An 18,999-nucleotide genomic window follows, 5' to 3' on the forward strand; every position below is an offset into this window, starting at 1 on the left:
TTAGGCTTCCTCCAGGTGAATAGGAGTTCACTTTTTGAATAATAAGAATTATATATCACCGCAGGGGGCATCAGGATTTTAGAGGTGATTAGGTGGGGCATGGCCAAAAAAAGGTTGGGAACCACTGGTGTAGAAAATCTATCAATTCGGTCAAATGATAGTAACGGGCAAATGAACCCCATCTTTTCTCAAAATCAAACATAAGTTCGAAGGTTCAACTAATTTTCTCCAAAATAAGACATAACATCACTTGAGAGAACCATTGTGATAGAGTGGGATCCGACGTATCCTTCCACTTCAACAAAAGTGCCCTCCTAGCTATCAATGTAACAAATGTAATAACGTGTTGGTCAGACAGAGAAATACCACAAATATTTGGAGGTATTATTCTACCCTCAGAATAGTATTCTTGAAATTGCTATCTAATTGCGATGCTTTGCACTAAACGGTGGGAACATTGACATTTTCCTCTGGCTCTTGGCAAGCTTACCATCGATTTCATGCTTTGTTTCTGCTGATCTTGTCTCAGAATGTTTTGTAATCTTCTAACCAAGACATGAACCGCAGCTGCCCTTTTTCTGTTTAAACCAGTTCTTGCTTTTCTCCCCTCACAGGGCATTGCAACTGAGACACTCCAGACACTCTACCCTGTGATTTGAGATTAGATTTCTCCTTGTTCTTTCATTGTGGGGACAAGCGACTTTGAGACTCCACAGGCCTATTTGTACAAGCTGTTCTAAGAAGCCACCGCTTAGACATTCTACAAATCCTCTCTCTTGAAGTCCGGTACTTACCTGGTTTTACCAATCCACTTTCAGGTTAAAATCCCCAACTATTACCATGACATTGCCTTTCTGACATGCCTTTCCTATCTGCTACTATAATTTGTAATCCATATCCCAGCTGCTGCTTTGAGGCCTGTACGCACCTGCCAATAGGGTCCTTTTACCCTTGCCATTTCTTAACTCAACACCTGGAGACTCTACACCTTCCAATCCTATGTCATCTCTTTCAAATGATTTAATTTTTTTTCTTCTACACAGAGCCACACCACACCCTCTGATGACTAACCTATCTTTCTGATACACCGGATATCCTTGGACATTCAGCACCCAATTGCAGCCATCCTTTAGCCAAGTTTCAGAGATTGCCAGAACTTCAATTTTCCTGTCTGTAGCTGAATTTCAAGATCATCCATTTTTCTCTATACTGCATGCCTTCAAATATAACACTCTCAGTCCAGTATTTGTTGCTTTCTGTTTTAACTGCAGCATGCCTCCATTGCCCTGTAACTCATTCCGCTGGATTTGATTAAGCCTCATCTCCTGTCCATTCTTTCTATAATCTCTATGGCACGCTATCTTTGTTTCATTTCTGTATCTCTTTCCTCAGCCCTATCACACTGATTCCCATCCCCCCGCAAAATTAGTTTAAACCCTCCTTAACAGCTCTATTAAATGTGCCCGCTAGGATATTGGACCCCTTTGGGTTCAGGTGTAACCTGTCCCTTTTGTACACATGGTACCTCCCCCAGAAGAGGCGCCAATGATCCAGGAATCTGAAGCCCTGCCTTCTATACCAGTCTCTCAGCCACATATTAATAGACCTGATCATGCTATTCCTGCACTCAGTAGCATGTGGCACAGGCAGCAATCCTGAGGTTACTACCCTCTGAATAGTAATCTTGGAATTGCTATCCGATTGCGATGCTTTGCACTGAATGGTGGGAACACAATTTCCTCCGTAGTGGGGTGTGTCAGGAATGGACAGGAGGAGGAGTATAGGAAACTGATACAGGACTTTGTGATATGGTGCAACTCAAACTACCTGCGTCTCAATATCACCAAGACCAAGGAGATGGTGGTGGACTTTAGGAGATCTAGGCCTCATATGGAGCCAGTGATCATTAATGGAGAATGTGTGGAGCAGGTTAAGACCTAGAAGTATCTGGGAGTACAGTTAGACGAGAAGCTAGACTGGACTGCCAACACAGATGCCTTGTGCAGGAAGGCACAGATTCGACTGTACTTCCTTAGAAGGTTGGCGTCATTCAATGTCTGTAGTGAGATGCTGAAGATGTTCTATAGGTCAGTTGTGGAGAGCGCCCTCTTCTTTGTGGTGGCGTGTTGGGGAGGAAGCATTAAGAAGAGGGACGCCTCACGTCTTAATAAGCTGGTAAGGAAGGCGGGCTCTGTCGTGGGCAAAGTACTGGAGAGTTTAACATCGGTAGCTGAGCGAAGGGCGCTGAGTAGGCTACGGTCAATTATGGAAAACTCTGAACATCCTCTACATAGCACCATCCAGAGACAGAGAAGCAGTTTCAGCGACAGGTTACTATCGATGCAATGCTCCTCAGACAGGATGAAGAGGTCAATACTCCCCAATGCCATTAGGCTTTACAATTCAACCGCCAGGACTTAAGAACTTTTTAAAAGCTATTATTAATGCTTTTTGAGATAGTGATTTAGATGCATATCATACTTTTTACTGAGTTAAGTATTGTATGTAATTAGTTTTGCTACAAGTGTATGGGACATTGGAAAAAAAAAGTTGAATTTCCCCATGGGGATGAATAAAGTATCTATCTATCTATCTATCTGTCTAAACTTACCGTCGATTTCATTCTTTGTTTTTGCTAATCTTGTCACAGAGTATTTTGTAATCTTCTGACCAAGACATGAACCGCAGTTTTCTTATTTTAGTTTAAACGATTATCATGACATTGCCATTCTGACACGCATTTTCTATCTGCTGCTGTAATTTGTATTCCATATCCAGACTGCTGTTTGAACTGCTGTATACACCTGCGATTAGGTTCCTTTTACCCTTTCCATTTCTTAACTCAACGCCTGGAGACTATACACCTTTCAATCCTATGTCATTTGTCCAATGATTTAATAATTTTTCTTCTACACAGAGCCATACCACACCCTCTGACTACTAACTTACCTTTCCTGTACACCGTATATACAACCTTGGATGTTCAGCTCCCGATGTCATCAGACATGCCACAATGTCATATTTGTCAATCTGTAGCTGAATTTCAGGATTGTTCATTTTTTTCCATATGCTGCATGTATTCAAACACAACACTTTTAGTCCAGTGTTTGTTGCTTTCTGTTTTAACTGCACCTCACCTCTATTGCCCTGTGACTAATGCCACTGGTTTGATTCAGCTTCATCTCCTGCCCGCTCTTTCTATAATCTCTGTCCCATACTATCAATGAATTGTTTCTGTTTTCCCATTCCTCAGCCTTATCACTCTGGTTCTGATACACCTGCCAAATTAATTTAAACCCTCCTTTAGAGCTCGAAAACATGTGACCTCTAGGATATTGTACACCTTTAGATTCAGGTGCAATCCGTAGACTTTGTACAGGTCGTACCTCCCCCAGAAGAGTTCCCCAGTGATCCAGGAATCTGAAGCCCTGCCCTCTACACCAGTCTCTCAGCCACACATTAATAGGCCTGATCATGCACTCGCCAGCGCATGGCACAGGCAGAAATCCTCAGATTACTACCCTCTGAATAGTAATCCTGAAATCACTACACAATTGCGATGCTTTGCATTGAACGGAGAGAATATTCACATTTTCCTCTGCCACTTGCCAAACTCACTGTTGATTTCATGCTTTGTTCCTGCTGATCTTGCCAAAGAGTATTTTGTAATCTTGTCCCCAAGACATGAACCACAGGTTCCCTTTTTCCATGTAAACTAGTTGTTGCTTTTGTCCCCTTAGAGGGCCCTGCACATGAGACACTCCAGACACCCGACCCAGTGATTTGAGATTAGATTTCTCACGTTCTTTCATTGCAGGGACAAACCACTTTATGACCCCACATGCCTATTTCTACAAGTTGTTGTAAGAAGCCACCCCTCAGACATTCTACAAATTCTCTCTCATGAAGTCCAGTACTCACCTGGTTTTCCCAATCCACTTTCATGTTAAAATCCCCAACGATTTACATGACATTGCCTTTCTGACATGCCTTTTCTATTTGCTATTGTAATTTGTAATCCGTATCCCAGCTGCTGTTTGGAGGCCTGTATACACCTGCCAATAGGGTCCTTTTACCCTTGCCATTTCTAAACTCAACCCCTGGAGACTCTACACCTTCCAATCCTATGTCATCTCTTCCCAATGATTTAATATATTTTTTTCTACACAGAGGCACACCACACCATATGACTACTAACTTACCTTTCCAATACACCGTACAACCTTGGATGTTCAGTTCCCGATGGCATCAGAGATGACCACAACCTCATATTTGTCAATCTGTAGCTGAATTTGCAGATAGTGCATTTTTTTCCAAATGCTGCATGTATTCAAACACAACACTTTTAGTCCAGTGATTCTTGCTTTCTCTTTTAACTGCACCTCACCTCTATTGCTCTGTGACTAATACCACGGCTTTGATTCAGCTCATCTCCTGCCCTTTCTTTCTATAATCTCAGTCCCACGCTATCACTGACTTGTTTCTGTTTTCCAATTCCTCAGCCTTATCACTCCGGTTCCGATAACCCTGCCAAATTAGTTTAAACCCTCCTTAACAGCTCTATTAAATGTGCCCGCTAGGATATTGGACCCCTTTGTGTTTAGGTGTAAACTGTCCTTTTTGTACTGGTTGTACTTCCCCCAGAAGAAGCCCCAGTAATCCAGGAATCTGAAGCCCTCCCTCAACACCAGTCTCATTAATTGGCCTAATTATGCTATTCTTGTATGCACTACCACGTGGCACCGGCAGCAATCCTGAGATTACTACCCACTGAGTAGTAATCCTGAAGATGCGATCCAAATGCCATGCTTTGCACTGAAAGGTGGGAACATTCACATTTTCCTCTGGCTCTTGTGAAACTCACCATCAATTTCCTGCTTTTTTTCCTGCTGATCTTGTCAAAGAGTATTTTGTAATCTTCTACCCAAGACATGAACCGCAGATTTCCTTTTTCTGTTTAAACCAGTTGTTGCTTTTCTCCCCTCACAGGTCCTTGCACATGAGACACTCCAGACACCCTATCCACTGATTTGAGATTAGATTTCTCCCTGTTTGTTCATTCTGGGGACAACGACTTTGTGTCCACAGTCCTATTCCTACAAGATGCTCTGAAAAGCCATTCCTTAGATATTCTACAAACTCTCTTTTGAAGTCCAGTAGTGACCTGGTTTTCCCAATCCACTTCCATTTTAAAATCCCCAACGATTATCATGATATTGCCATTCTGACATGCATTTTCTATCTGCTGCTGTAATTTGTATTCCATATCCAGACTGCTGTTTGGAGGGCTGTATACACCTGCCAATAGGGTCCTTTTACCCTTGCCATTTCTTAACTCAACGCCTGGAGACCCTACACCTTCCAATCCTATGTCATCTGTTTCCAATGATTTAATATTATTGCTTCTACACAGAGCCACACCACACCCTCTGACTACTAACTTATCTTTCCTATACACCGTATAACCTTGGATGTTCAGCTCCCGATGGCATCAGAGATGTCCACATCGTCATATTTCTCAATCTGTAGCTGAATTTCAAGATTGTTCATTTTTTTCCATATGCTGCATGTATTCAAACACAACACTTTTAGACCAGTGTTTGTTGCTTTCTGTTTTAACTGCACCTCACCTCTATTGCCCTGTGACTAATGCCACTGGTTTGATTCAGCTTCATCTCCTGCCCGTTCTGTCTATAATCTCTGTCCCACACTATCAGTGACATTTCTGTTTTCCTATTCCTCAGCCATATCACTGATACATCTGCCAAATTAATTTAAACCCTCCTTTACAGTTCGATAACATGTGCCCTCTAGGATATTGTACCCCTTAGATTCTGGTGCAATCTGTAGATTTTGTACAGGTCGTACCTCCCCCAGTATAGGCCCCAATGATTGAGGAATCTGAAGCCCTGCCTTCTACACCAGACTCTTAGCCACACGTTAATAGGTCTGATCATGCAATTCTTGCACTCGCTACCACGTGGCACCGGCAGCAATCCTGAGATGACTACCCTCTGAATAGTAATCCTGAAATTGCTGCACAATTGCGATGCTTTGCATTTAACAGGGGGAACATTCACATTTTCCTCTGGATCTTGCCAAATTCACCGTCAATTTCATGCTTTGTTCCTGCTGATCTTGCCAAAGAGTATTTTGTAAACTTATACGCAAGACTTGAACACAGGTTCAATTTTCCTGTTTAAACCAGTTTTTGCTTTTCTCCCCTCACAGGTCCTTGCACATGAGACACTCCAGACACCCTATCCACTGATTTGAGATTAGATTTCTCCCTGTTTGTTCATTGTGGGGACAAACGACTTTGTGACTCCACAGTCCTATTCCTACAAGATGCTCTGAAAAGCCATTCCTTAGATATTCTACAAAATCTCTCTTGAAGTCTAGCAGTGACCTGGTTTTCCCAATCCACTTCCATTTTAAAATCCCCAACGATTATCATGATATTGCCATTCTGACACGCATTTTCTATCTGCTGCTGTAATTTGTATTCCATATCCAGACTGCTGTTTGAACTGCTGTATACACCTGCGAATAGGGTCCTTTCACCCTTTCCATTTCTTAACTCAACGCCTGGAGACTATACACCTTTCAATCCTATGTCATCTGTTTCCAATGATTTAATAATTTTTCTTCTACACAGAGCCATACCACACCCTCTGACTACTAACTTATCTTTCCATTACACCATATAACCTTGGATGTTCAGCTCCCGATGGCATCAGAGATGACCACAACGTCATATTTGTCAATCTGTAGCTGAATTTCAAGATCGTCGATTTTTTTCCATATGCTGCATGTATTCAAACACAACACTTTTAGTCCAGTGTTTGTTGCTTTCTGTTTTAACTGCACCTCAACTCTATTGCCCTGTGACTAATGCCACTGGTTTGATTCAGCTTCATCTCCTGCCCGTTCTGTCTATAATCTCTGTCCCACACTATCACTGACATTTCTGTTTTCCCACTCCTCAGCCTTATCACTCTTGTTCTGATACCACTGCCAAATTAATTTAAACCCTCCTTTACAGTTCAATAACATGTGCCCTCTAGGATATTGTACCCCTTAGATTCTGGTGCAATCCGTAGATTTTGTACAGGTCGTACCTCCCCCAGAAAAGGCCCCAATGATCGAGGAATCTGAAGCCCTGCCCTCTACACCAGTCTCTCAGCCACACATTAATAGGCCTGATCATGCTATTCTTGCACTCGCTAGCACGTGGCACAGGCAGATATCCTGAGATGACTACCCTCTGAATAGTAATCCTGAAATTGCTGCACAATTGCGATGCTTTGCATTTAACAGAGGGAACATTCACATTTTCCTCTGGATCTTGCCAAACTCACTGTCAATTTAATGCTTTGTTCCTGCTGATCTTGCCAAAGAGTATTTTGTAAACTTATACCCAAGACATAAACACAGGTTCACTTTTCCTGTTTAAACCAGTTGTTGCTTTTCTCCCCTCACAGAGCCTTGCACATACGACACACCAGACACCCTACCCATTGATTTGAGATTAGATTTCTCCCTGTTCAATCATTGTAGAGACAAACCAATTTGTGACTGCACAGGCCTATTTCTACAAGTTGTTCAAAAAAACCACTGCTTAGACATTCTACATATTCTCTCTCTTGAAGTCCAGTACTCACCTGGATTACCCAGTCCACTATCACGTTAAATTCCCCAACTATTTCCATGACATTGCCTTTCTGACATGCCTTTTCTATTTGCTACTGTAATCCATATCCCGGCTAATGTTTGGAGGCCTTTATACACCTGCCAATTTGGTCCTTTTACCCTTGCTATTTCTTAACACAACCCCTGGAGACTCTGCACCTTCCGATCCTGTATCATCTCTTTCCAATGTTTTAATATTTTTTCTTCTATGCAGAGCCCCTAGAAGATGAGACTGGGAAATTAATAGTAGGGGACATGGAGATGGCGGAAACGCGGAACAAATATTTTGTATCAGTTTTTACAGTAGAGGACACTCAAAATATCCCAACACTGGATAAACAGGGGGCTCTAGGGGGAGAGAAGCTAACTACGATTCAAATCACCAAGGAAATGGTACTTAATAAATTAATGGGACTGAAGGTGGATAAATCCCCTGGACCGGATGGCTTGCATCCTGGGGTGTTAAGGGAAGTGGCGGTCGTGATTGTGGATGCATTAGTGATAATTTTTCAAAATTCGCTGGACTCGGCAATGGTCCCAGCAGATTAGAAAAATGCTAATGTAACTCCTTTATTTTAAAAGGGCAACAGACAGAAGGCTGGGAATTATAGGCCAGTTAGCCTAACATCTGTGGTTGGCAAAATGTTGGAATCGATAATTAAGGAAACAGTAACAGGGCATTTGGATAAACATAGCTTAATAGGACAAAGTCAGCATGGATTTACAAAAGGGAAATCATGTTTGACAAATTTGTTGGAGTTCTTTGAGGACATAACATATAGGGTAGATAAAGGGGAACCAGTGGATGTGGTGTATTTGGACTTCCAAAGGGCATTTGACAAGGTGCCACACCAAAGATTATTACTTAAAGTAAAAAATCATGGAATTGGGGATAATATTCTGGCATGGGTGGAGGATTGGCTTTCTAACAGAAAACAGAGAGTTGGGATAAATGGTTTATTCTCAGACTGGCAGTTGGTGACTAGTGGTGTTCCGCAGGGGTCGGTGTTGGGACCCCAACTCTTTACAATCTATATTAATGATTTGGAGAAAGGGTCTAAGTGCAACGTATCGAAGTTTGCTGATGACACAAAGATGGGAGGGAGTGTAATGAGTGCGGAGGACATTGAAACCCTGCAGGGGGACATAGATAGGCTGAGTGATTGGGCAGACATTTGGCAGATGAAATATAATACTGACAAGTGTGAGGTCTTGCACTTTGGCAGGAAAAATAATAGAGCAAGTTATTATCTAAATGGAGAGAAACTGGAAAGTGCTTCTGTGCAAAGGGATCTGGGGGTCCTGGTGCAGGAAACACAAAAAGTTAGTATGCAAGTGCAGCAGGTGGTCAAGAAGGCCAATGGAATGCTGGATTTTATTGCTAGGGGGATGGAGTATAAGAACAGGGAGGTCTTACTGCAGTTGTACCGGGTATTGGTGAGACCACACCTGGAGTACTGCGTGCAGTTCTGGTGTCCATATTTAAGAAAGGACATACTGGCTCTCGAGGCAGTGCAGAGAAGGTTCACTAGGTTGATTCCGGGGATGGGTGGGTTGATGTATGATGAGAGGTTGAGTAGATTGGGACTCTACTCATTGGAGTTCCGAAGAATGAGAGGCGATCTTATTGAAACATATAAGATTGTGAAGGGGCTTGATCGGGTGGATGCGGGGAGAATGTTCCCAATGATGGGTGAAACTAGGACTAGGGGGCATAATCTTAAAATAAGGGGATGCCGTTCCAGGACTGAGATGCGGAGAAATTTCTTCACTCAGAGGGTAGTGGGGCTGTGGAATTTGCTGCCTCAGAGAGCTGTGGAAGCTACTACACTCAATAAATTCAAAACGGAGATAGACATTTTCCTGGATAAAAATGGCATTAGGAGATACGGTGAGCGAGCAGGTAAGTGCACATGAGGCTAGGTTTAGATCAGCCATGTGATCTCCTGGACCAGTTTTCGATAGCCTGGATGGGTCGGAGAGGAATTTTCCAGATTTTTTCTCCTCAAATGGCAACTCGGTTTTTTCCCCCCGGGTGATCACATGGGTTTGGGTGGGATGAATAATAAAATAAAATGGGCGGCATGGTGCCCTGTTGGTTGGCACTGTTGCCTTGTAGGATTCGGTGAAAACTAGAGTTAAGATTGGATCAGCCATGATCTTGTTGAATGGCGGAGCAGGCTTGAGGGGCCGATTGGCCTACTCCTGCTCCTATCTCTTATGCTCTTATGTTCTTATGTTCACACCACACCCTCTGACTACTAACCTATCTTTCTGATACACGGGATATCGTTGGACATTCAGCTCCCAATGGCAGCCATCCTTTAGTCAAGTTTCAGAGATGGGCACAATGTCATATTTGCCAATCTGCAGCAGAATTTTAGGACCGTCAATATTTATTTATACTGTGTGCATTCAAATATAACACACCCATGTCCAGTATTTGTTGCTTTCTGTTTTATCTGCAACACATCTCTAGTGCCCTGTAACTAATTCCGCTGGATTCAATTAAGCCTCATCCCCTGTCCATTCATTCTATAATCTCTATGACTCGCTATCTTTGTTTCTTTTCTGTATCTCCTTCCTCGGTCCCTTTTCTACATATTTTACCTCCCTCGGAAGAGGCCCCAAAGATCCAGGAAACTGAAACCTTGCCCTATATACCAGTCTCTCAGCCACACATTAATAGGCCTGATCATGGTATTCTTGCACTTGCTACCACGTGGCACAGGCAGCAATCCTGAGATTACTACCCTCTGAACAGTAAACCTGAAATTACTACACAATTGCGATGCTTTGCATTGAACAGAGAGAACATTCATATTTTCCTCTGCCACTTGCCAAACTCACGGTTGATTTCATGCTTTGTTCCTTCTGATCTAGCCAAAGAGTATTTTGTAATCTTGTCGACAAGACATGAACCACAGGTTCCCTTTTTCCGTGTAAACCAGTTGTTGCTTTTCTCCCCTCAGAGCGCCTTGCACATGAGACACTCCAGACACCCTACCCACTGATTTCAGATTAGATTTCTCGCATTCTTTCATTGTAGGGACTAACCACTTTATGACCTCACAGGCCTATTTCTACAAGTTGTTGTAAGAAGCCACCCCTCAGACATTCTACAAATTCACTCTCTTGAAGTCCAGTACTCACCTGGTTTTCCCAATCCACTTTCATGTCAAAATCCCCAACGATTTACATGACATTGCCTTTCTGACATGCCTTTTCTATTTGCTGCTGTAATTTGTAATCTGTATCCCAGCTGCTGTTTGGAGGCCTGTATACACCTGCCAATTGGGTCCTTTTACCATTACCACTTCTTAACTTAACTCAACCCCTGCAGACTCTGCACCTTCCAATCCTATGTCATCTCTTTCCAATGATTTAATATTTTTCCTCTGCACAGAGGCACATCACCCCCTCTGACTACTAACTTACCTTTCCTATACACCGTATAACCTTGGATGATAGATAGATAGATAGATAGATAGATAGATAGATAGATAGATAGATAGATAGATAGATAGATACTTTATTCATCCCCATGGGGAAATTCAACTTTTTTCCAATGTCCCATACACTTGTTGTAGCAAAACTAATTACATACAATACTTAACTCAGTAAAAAATATGATATGCATCTAAATCACTATCTCAAAAAGCATTAATAATAGCTTTTAAAAAGTTCTTAAGTCCTGGCGGTAGAATTGTAAAGCCTAATGGCATTGGGGAGTATTGACCTCTTCATCCTGTCTGAGGAGCATTGCATCGATAGTAACCTGTCGCTGAAACTGCTTCTCTGTCTCTGGATGGTGCTATGTAGAGGATGTTCAGAGTTATCCATAATTGACCGTAGCCTACTCAGCACCCTTCGCTCAGCTACCGATGTTAAACTCTCCAGTACTTTGCCCACGACAGAGCCCGCCTTCCTTACCAGCTTATTAAGATGTGAGGCGTCCCTCTTCTTAATGCTTCCTCCCCAACACGCCACCACAAAGAAGAGGGCGCTCTCCACAACTGACCTATAGAACATCTTCAGCATCTCACTACAGACATTGAATGACGCCAACCTTCTAAGGAATTACAGTCGACTCTGTGCCTTCCTGCACAAGGCATCTGTGTTGGCAGTCCAGTCTAGCTTCTCGTCTAACTGTACTCCCAGATACTTGTAGGTCTTAACCTGCTCCACACATTCTCCATTAATGATCACTGGCTCCATATGAGGCCTAGATCTCCTAAAGTCCACCACCATCTCCTTGGTCTTGTTGATATTGAGACGCAGGTAGTTTGAGTTGCACCATATCACAAAGTCCTGTATCAGTTTCCTATACTCCTCCTCCTGTCCATTCCTGACACACCCCACTATGGCCGTGTCATCAGCGAACTTCTGCACATGGCAGGACTCCGAGTTATATTGGAAGTCTGATGTGTACAGGGTGAACAGGACCGGAGAGAGTACGGTTCCCTGCGGCGCTCCTGTGCTGCTGACCACCGTGTCAGACCTACAGTCTCCCAACCGCACATACTGAGGTCTATCTGTCAAGTAGTCCACTATCCGATGGCATCAGAGATGACCACAACCTCATATTTGTCAATCTGTAGCTGAATTTCAAGATCTTTAATTTTTTTTCCATATGCTGCAAGTATTCAAACACAACACTTTTAGTCCAGTGTTTATGCTTTCTGTTTTAATTGCGCCTCACCTCTATTGCCCTGTCACTAGTACCACAGGTTTGATTCAGCTTCATCTCCTGCCCTTTCTCTCGATAATCTCTGTCGCACGCTATCACTGACTTGTTTCTGTTTTCCCATTCCTCAGCCTTATCACTCCGGTTCCGATAACCCTGCCAAATTAGTTTAAACCCTCCTTAACAGATCTATTAAATGTGCCCGCTAGGATATTGGACCCCTTTGTGTTTAGGTGTAAACTGTCCTTTTTGTACTGGTTGTACTTCCCCCAGAAGAAGCCCCAGTGATCCAGGAATCTGAAGCCCTGCCCTCTACAATAGGCTCATTAATTGGCCTAATTATGCTATTCTTGTACTCACTAGCACGTGGTACATGCAGCAATCCTGAGATTACTACCCACTAAGTAGTAATCCTGAAGATGCGATCCAAATGCCATGCTTTGCACTGAAAGGTGGGAACATTCACATTTTCCTTTGGGTCTTGTGAAACTCACCATCAATTACCTGTTTTTTTTTCCTGCTGATCTTGTCAAAGAGTATTTTGTAATCTTCTACCCAAGACATGAACCACAGATTTCCTTTTTCTGTTTAAACCAGTTGTTGCTTTTCTCCCCTCACAGGTCCTTGCACATGAGACTCTCCAGACACCGTATCCACTGATTTGAGATTAGATTTCTCCCTGTTTGTTCATTGTGGGGACAAACGACTTTGTGACTCCACCGTCCTATTCCTACAAGATGCTCTGAAAAGCCATCCCTTAGATATTCTACAAACTCTCTTTTGAAGTCCAGTATTGACCTGGTTTTCCCAATCCACTTCCATTTTAAAATCCCCAACAATTATCATGATGTTGCCATTCTGACATGAATTTTCTATCTGCTGCTGTAATTTGTAATCCATATCCCGGCTGCTGTTCGGAGGCCTGTATACACCTGCCAATTTGGTCCTTTTACCCTTGCCATTTCTTAACACAACCCCTGGAGACTCTACACATTCCGATCCTGTATCATCTCTTTCCAATGATTTAATATTTTTTCTTCTACACAGAGCCACACCACACCCTCTGACTACTAACCTATCTTTCTGATACACGGGATGTCCTTGGACATTCCGCACCCAATGGCAGCCATCCTATAGTCAAGTTTCAGAGATGGGCACTATGTCATATTTGCCAATCTACAGCAGAATTTTAGGACCGTCAATATTTATTTATACTGCGTGCGTTCAAATACAACACACCCATGTCCAGTATTTGTTGCATTCTGTTTCATCTGCAACACATCTCTAGTGCCCTGTAACTCATTCCGCTGGATTCGATTAAGCTTCATCTCCTGCCCGTTCTTTCTATAATCTCTATGGCTCGCTATCTTTATTTCTTTTCTGTATCTCCTTCCTCGGTCCCTTTTCTACTCATCGTACCTCCCTCGGAAGATGCCCCAAAGGTCCAGGAATCTGAAGTCTTGCCCTATATATCAGTCTCTCAGCTACACATTAATAGGCCTGATCATGCTATTCTTGCACTCGCTACCACATGGCACAGGCAGCAATCCTGAGATTACTACCCTCTGAACAGAAAACCTGAAATTCCTGTCCAATTGCGATACTTTGCATTGAACGGAGAGAATATTCACATTTTCCTCTGCCACTTGCCAAACTCACCGTTGATTTCATGCTTTGTTCCTTCTGATCTTGCCAAAGAGTAGTTTGTAATCTTGTCTCCAAGACATGAACCACAGGTTCCCTTTTTCCTTGTAAACCAGTTGTTGCTTTTCTTCCCTCACAGGGCCTTGTACATGAGACACTCCAGACACCCTACCCACTGATTTCAGATTAAATTTCTCGCGTTCTTTCATTGCAGGGACAAACCACTTTATGACCCCACAGGCCTATTTCTATAAGTTGTTGTAAGAAGCCACCCCTTCGACATTCTACAAATTCACTCTCTTGAAGTCCAGTACTCACCTGGTTTTCCCAATCCACTTTCATGTTAAAATCCCCAACGATTAACATGGAGACGGTAAATCTCCAACCCCTGGAGACTCTACACCTTCCAAACCTGTATCATCTCTTTCCAATGATTTAATATTTTTTCTTCTACACAGAGCCACATCACCCTCTGTGACTACTAACTTATCTTTCCTATACACCGTATAACCTTGGATGTTCAGTTCCCGATGGCATCAGAGATGACCACAATGTCATATTTGTCAATCTGTAGCTGAATTTCAAGATTGTTAATTTTTTTCCATATGCTGCATGTATTCAAACACAACCCTTTTAGTCCAGTGTTTCTTGCTTTCTGTTTTAACTGCGCCTCACCTCTATTGCCCTGTGACCAGTACCACAGGTTTGATTCAGCTCATCTCCTGCCCTTTCTTTCCATAATCTCTGTCCCACGCTATCACTGACTTGTTTCTGTTTTCCCATTCCTCAGCCTTATCACTCCGGTTCCGATACCCCTTCCAAATTAGTTTAAACCCTGCTTAACAGCTCTATAACATGTGCCCGCTAGGATATTGTAACTCTTTAGGTTCAGGTGTAATCCGAACCTATTACACCTATTCAAATATACACCTATTCAAATATAACACACTCAGTCCAGTATTTGTTGCTTTCTGTTTTAACTGCACCCTGTCTCTAGTGCCCTGTAACTCATGTCGCTGGACTGCACTAAGCCTCATCTCCTGCCCATTCTTCCTATAATCTCTATGGCACGCTGTCTTTCTATCATTTCTGTATCTTGTTCCTCAGCCCTATTGCCCCTGCTCTCATCCCTCTGCCAAATTAGTTTAAACCCTCCTTAACAGCTCTATTAAATGTGCCCGCTAGGATATTGGACCCCTTTGCGTTCAGGTGTAAATTGTCCGTTTTGTACTGGTTGTACTTCCCGCAGAAGAGGCCCCAGTGATCCAGGAATCTGAAGCCCTCCCTCAACACCAGTCTCATTAATTGGCCTAATTATGCTATTCTTGTATGCACTACCACGTGGCACCGGCAGCAATCCTGAGATTACTACCCACTGAGTAGTAATCCTGAAGATGCGATCCAAATGCCATGCTTTGCACTGAAAGGTGGGAACATTCACATTTTCCTCTGGCTCTTGTGAAACTCACCATCAATTTCCTGCTTTTTTTCCTGCTGATCTTGTCAAAGAGTATTTTGTAATCTTCTACCCAAGACATGAACCGCAGATTTCCTTTTCCTATTTAAACCAGTTGTTGCTTTTCTCCCCTCACAGGTCCTTGCACATGAGACACTCCAGACACCCTATCCACTGATTTGAGATTAGATTTCTCCCTGTTTGTTCATTGTGGGGACAAACGACTTTGTGACTCCACAGTCCTATTTGTACAAGCTGCTCTGAAAAGCCATCCCTTAGATATTCTACAAACTCTCTCTTGAAGTCCAGTAGTGACCTGGTTTTCCCAATCCACTTCCATTTTAAAATCCCCAACGATTATTATAATGTTGCTATTCTGACATGCATTTACTATCTGCTGCTGTAATTTGTATTCGATATCCTGGCTGCTGTTTGGCGGGCTGTATACACCTGCCAATAGGGTCCTTTTACCCTTGCCATTTCTTAACTCAACGCCCGGAGACTCTGCACCTTCCCATCCTATGTCATCTCTTTCCAATGATTAAATATTATTTCTTCTACACAGAGCCACAGCACACCCTCTGACTACTAACTTATCTTTCCTATACACCGTATAACCTTGGATGTTCAGCTCCCGATGGCATCAGAGATGACCACAATGTCATATTTGTCAATCTGTAGCTGAATTTCAAGATTGTTAATTTTTTTCCATATGCTGCATGTATTCAAACACAACACTTTTAGTCCAGTGTTTCTTGCTTTCTGTTTTAACTGCACCTCACCTCTATTGCCCTGTGACTAGTACCACTTGTTTGATTTAGCTTCATCTCTGCCTGTTCTTTTTATAATCTCTGTCCCACGCTATCACTGACTTGTTTCTGTTTTCCCATTCCTCAGCCTTATCACACCAGTTCCGATACCTCTGCCAAATTAGTTTAAACCCTCTTTAACAGATCTATAACATGTGCCTGCTAGGATATTGTACCTATTTAGGTTCAGGTGTAATCTGAAACTATTACACCTATTCAAATATACACCTATTCAAATATAACACAATCAGTCCAGTATTTGGTGCTTTCCATGTTAACTGCACCACATCTCTAGTGCCCTGTAACTCATGCCGCTGGACTGGATTAAGCTTCAACTCCTGCCCGTTCTTTCTATAATCCCTATGGCACGCTGTCTTTATAGACAATATACAATAGACTGTAGGTTCAGGAGTAGGCCATTCGGCCCTTCTAGGCAGCACCGCCATTACTGTGATCATGGCTGATCGTACACAATCAGTACCCCGTTCCTGCCCTCTCCCCATATCCCTTGACCCCGCTATATATATATAAGATCTCTATCTAACTCTCTCTTGAATGCATCCAGAGACTTGGCCTCTACTGCCTTCTGGGGCAGAGCATTCCACATATACACCACTCTCTGGGTGAAACAGTTTTTCCGTATCTCTGTTCTAAATGACCTACCCCTTATTCTTAATCGGTGGCCTCTAGTTCTGGACTCACCTATCAGCGGGAACATGCTTCCTGCCTCCAGTGTGTCCAATCCCTTAATAATCTTATATGTTTCAATCAGATCCCCTCTCATCCTTCTAAATTCCAGTGTATACAAGCCCAGTTGTTCCAATCTTTAAACATATGACAGTCCCGCCATTCCAGGAATTAACTTTGTGAACCTGTGCTGCACTCCCTCAATAGTAAGAATGTCCTTCCTCAAATTTGGAGACAAAAACTGCACACAATACTCCAGGTGGGGTCTCTCCAGGGCCCTGTACAGCTGCAGAAGGACCTCCTTACTCCTATACTCAATTCCTCTTGTTATAAAGGCCAGCATGCCATTAGCTTTCTTCACTGCCTGCTGTACCTGCATGCTTGCTTTCATTTACTGATGTACAAGAACACCTAGATCTCGTTATACTTCCCCTTTTCCTAACTTGACTCCATTTAGATAGTAATCTGCCTTCCTGTACTTGCCATCAAAGTGCATAACCTCACATTTATCCACATTAATCTGCATCTGCTATACATTTGCCCATTCACCCAACCTGTCCAAGTCACCCTTCATTCTTATAACATCCTCCTGACATTTCACACTGCCACCCAGCTTTGTGTTATCAGCATTGTTTCATTTCTGTATCTCCTTCCTCAGCCCTATTACCCCTGCTCTCATCCCTCTGCCAAATTAGTTTAAACCCTCCTTAACAGCTCTATTAAATGTGCCCGCTAGGATATTGGACCCCTTTGCGTTCAGGTGTAAACTGTCCGTTTTGTACTGGTTGTACTTCCCACAGAAGAAGCCCCAGTGATCCAGGAATCTGAAGCCCTCCCTCAACACCAGTCTCATTAATTGGCCTAATTATGCTATTCTTGTATGCACTACCACGTGGCACCGGCAGCAATCCTGAGATTACTACCCACTGAGTAGTAATCCTGAAGATGCGATCCAAATGCCATGCTTTGCACTGAAAGGTGGGAACATCCACATTTTCCTCTGGCTCTTGTGAAACTCACCATCAAGCTCCTGCTTTTTTTCCTGCTGATCTTGTCAAAGAGTATTTTGTAATCTTCTACCCAAACATGAACCGCAGATTTCCATATGCTGCACATATTGAAACACAACACTTTTAGTCCAGTGTTTGTTGCTTACTGTTTTAACTGCACCTCACCTCTATTGCTCTGTGACTAATGGTTTGATTCAACTTCATCTCCTGCCCGTTCTTTCTATAATCTCTGTCCAACGCTATCACTGACTTGTTTCTGTTTTCCCATTCCTCAGCCTTATCACTCCGGTTCCGATACCACTGCCAAATTAATTTAAACCCGCCTTTACAGCTCGATAACATGTGCCCTCTAGGATATTGTACCCCTTTAGATTCAGGTGCAATCCGTAGACTTAGTACAGGTCGTACCTCCCCCAGAAAAGGCCCCAATGATCTAGGAATCTGAAGCCCTGCCCTCTACACCAGTCTCTCAGCCACACACTAATAGGCCTGATCATGCTATTCTTGCACTCGCTAGCACGTGGCACGGGCAGCAATCCTGAGATTACTACCCACTGGATAGTAATCCTGAAATTACTACACAATTGTGATGCTTTGCATTGAACTGTGGGAACTTTCACACTTCCCTCTGGCTCTTGCCCAACTCACCATCAATTTCATGCTTTGTTCCTGCGGATCTTGCCACAGAGTATATTGTAATCTTCAACACAAGACATGAACCACAGGTTCACTTTTTCTGTTTAAACAAGTTGTTATTTTTCTCCCCTCACAGAGCCTTGCGCTTGAGACACTCCAGACCCTCTACCCACTGATTTGAGATTAGATTTCTCCCTGTACATTCGTTGTTGGGACAAACCACTTTTTGACTGCACAGGCCTATTTCTAAAAGTTGTTCTAAAAAGCCACCCTTCAGACATTCTACAAATTCTCTCTCTTGATGTCCAGTACTCACCTGATTTTCCCAATCCACTTTCATGTTAAAATCCCCAACAATTTACATGACATTGCCTTTCT

Source organism: Hemitrygon akajei, chromosome 2, assembly GCF_048418815.1.
Source record: "Hemitrygon akajei chromosome 2, sHemAka1.3, whole genome shotgun sequence".
NCBI classification, from domain to species: domain Eukaryota; kingdom Metazoa; phylum Chordata; class Chondrichthyes; order Myliobatiformes; family Dasyatidae; genus Hemitrygon; species Hemitrygon akajei.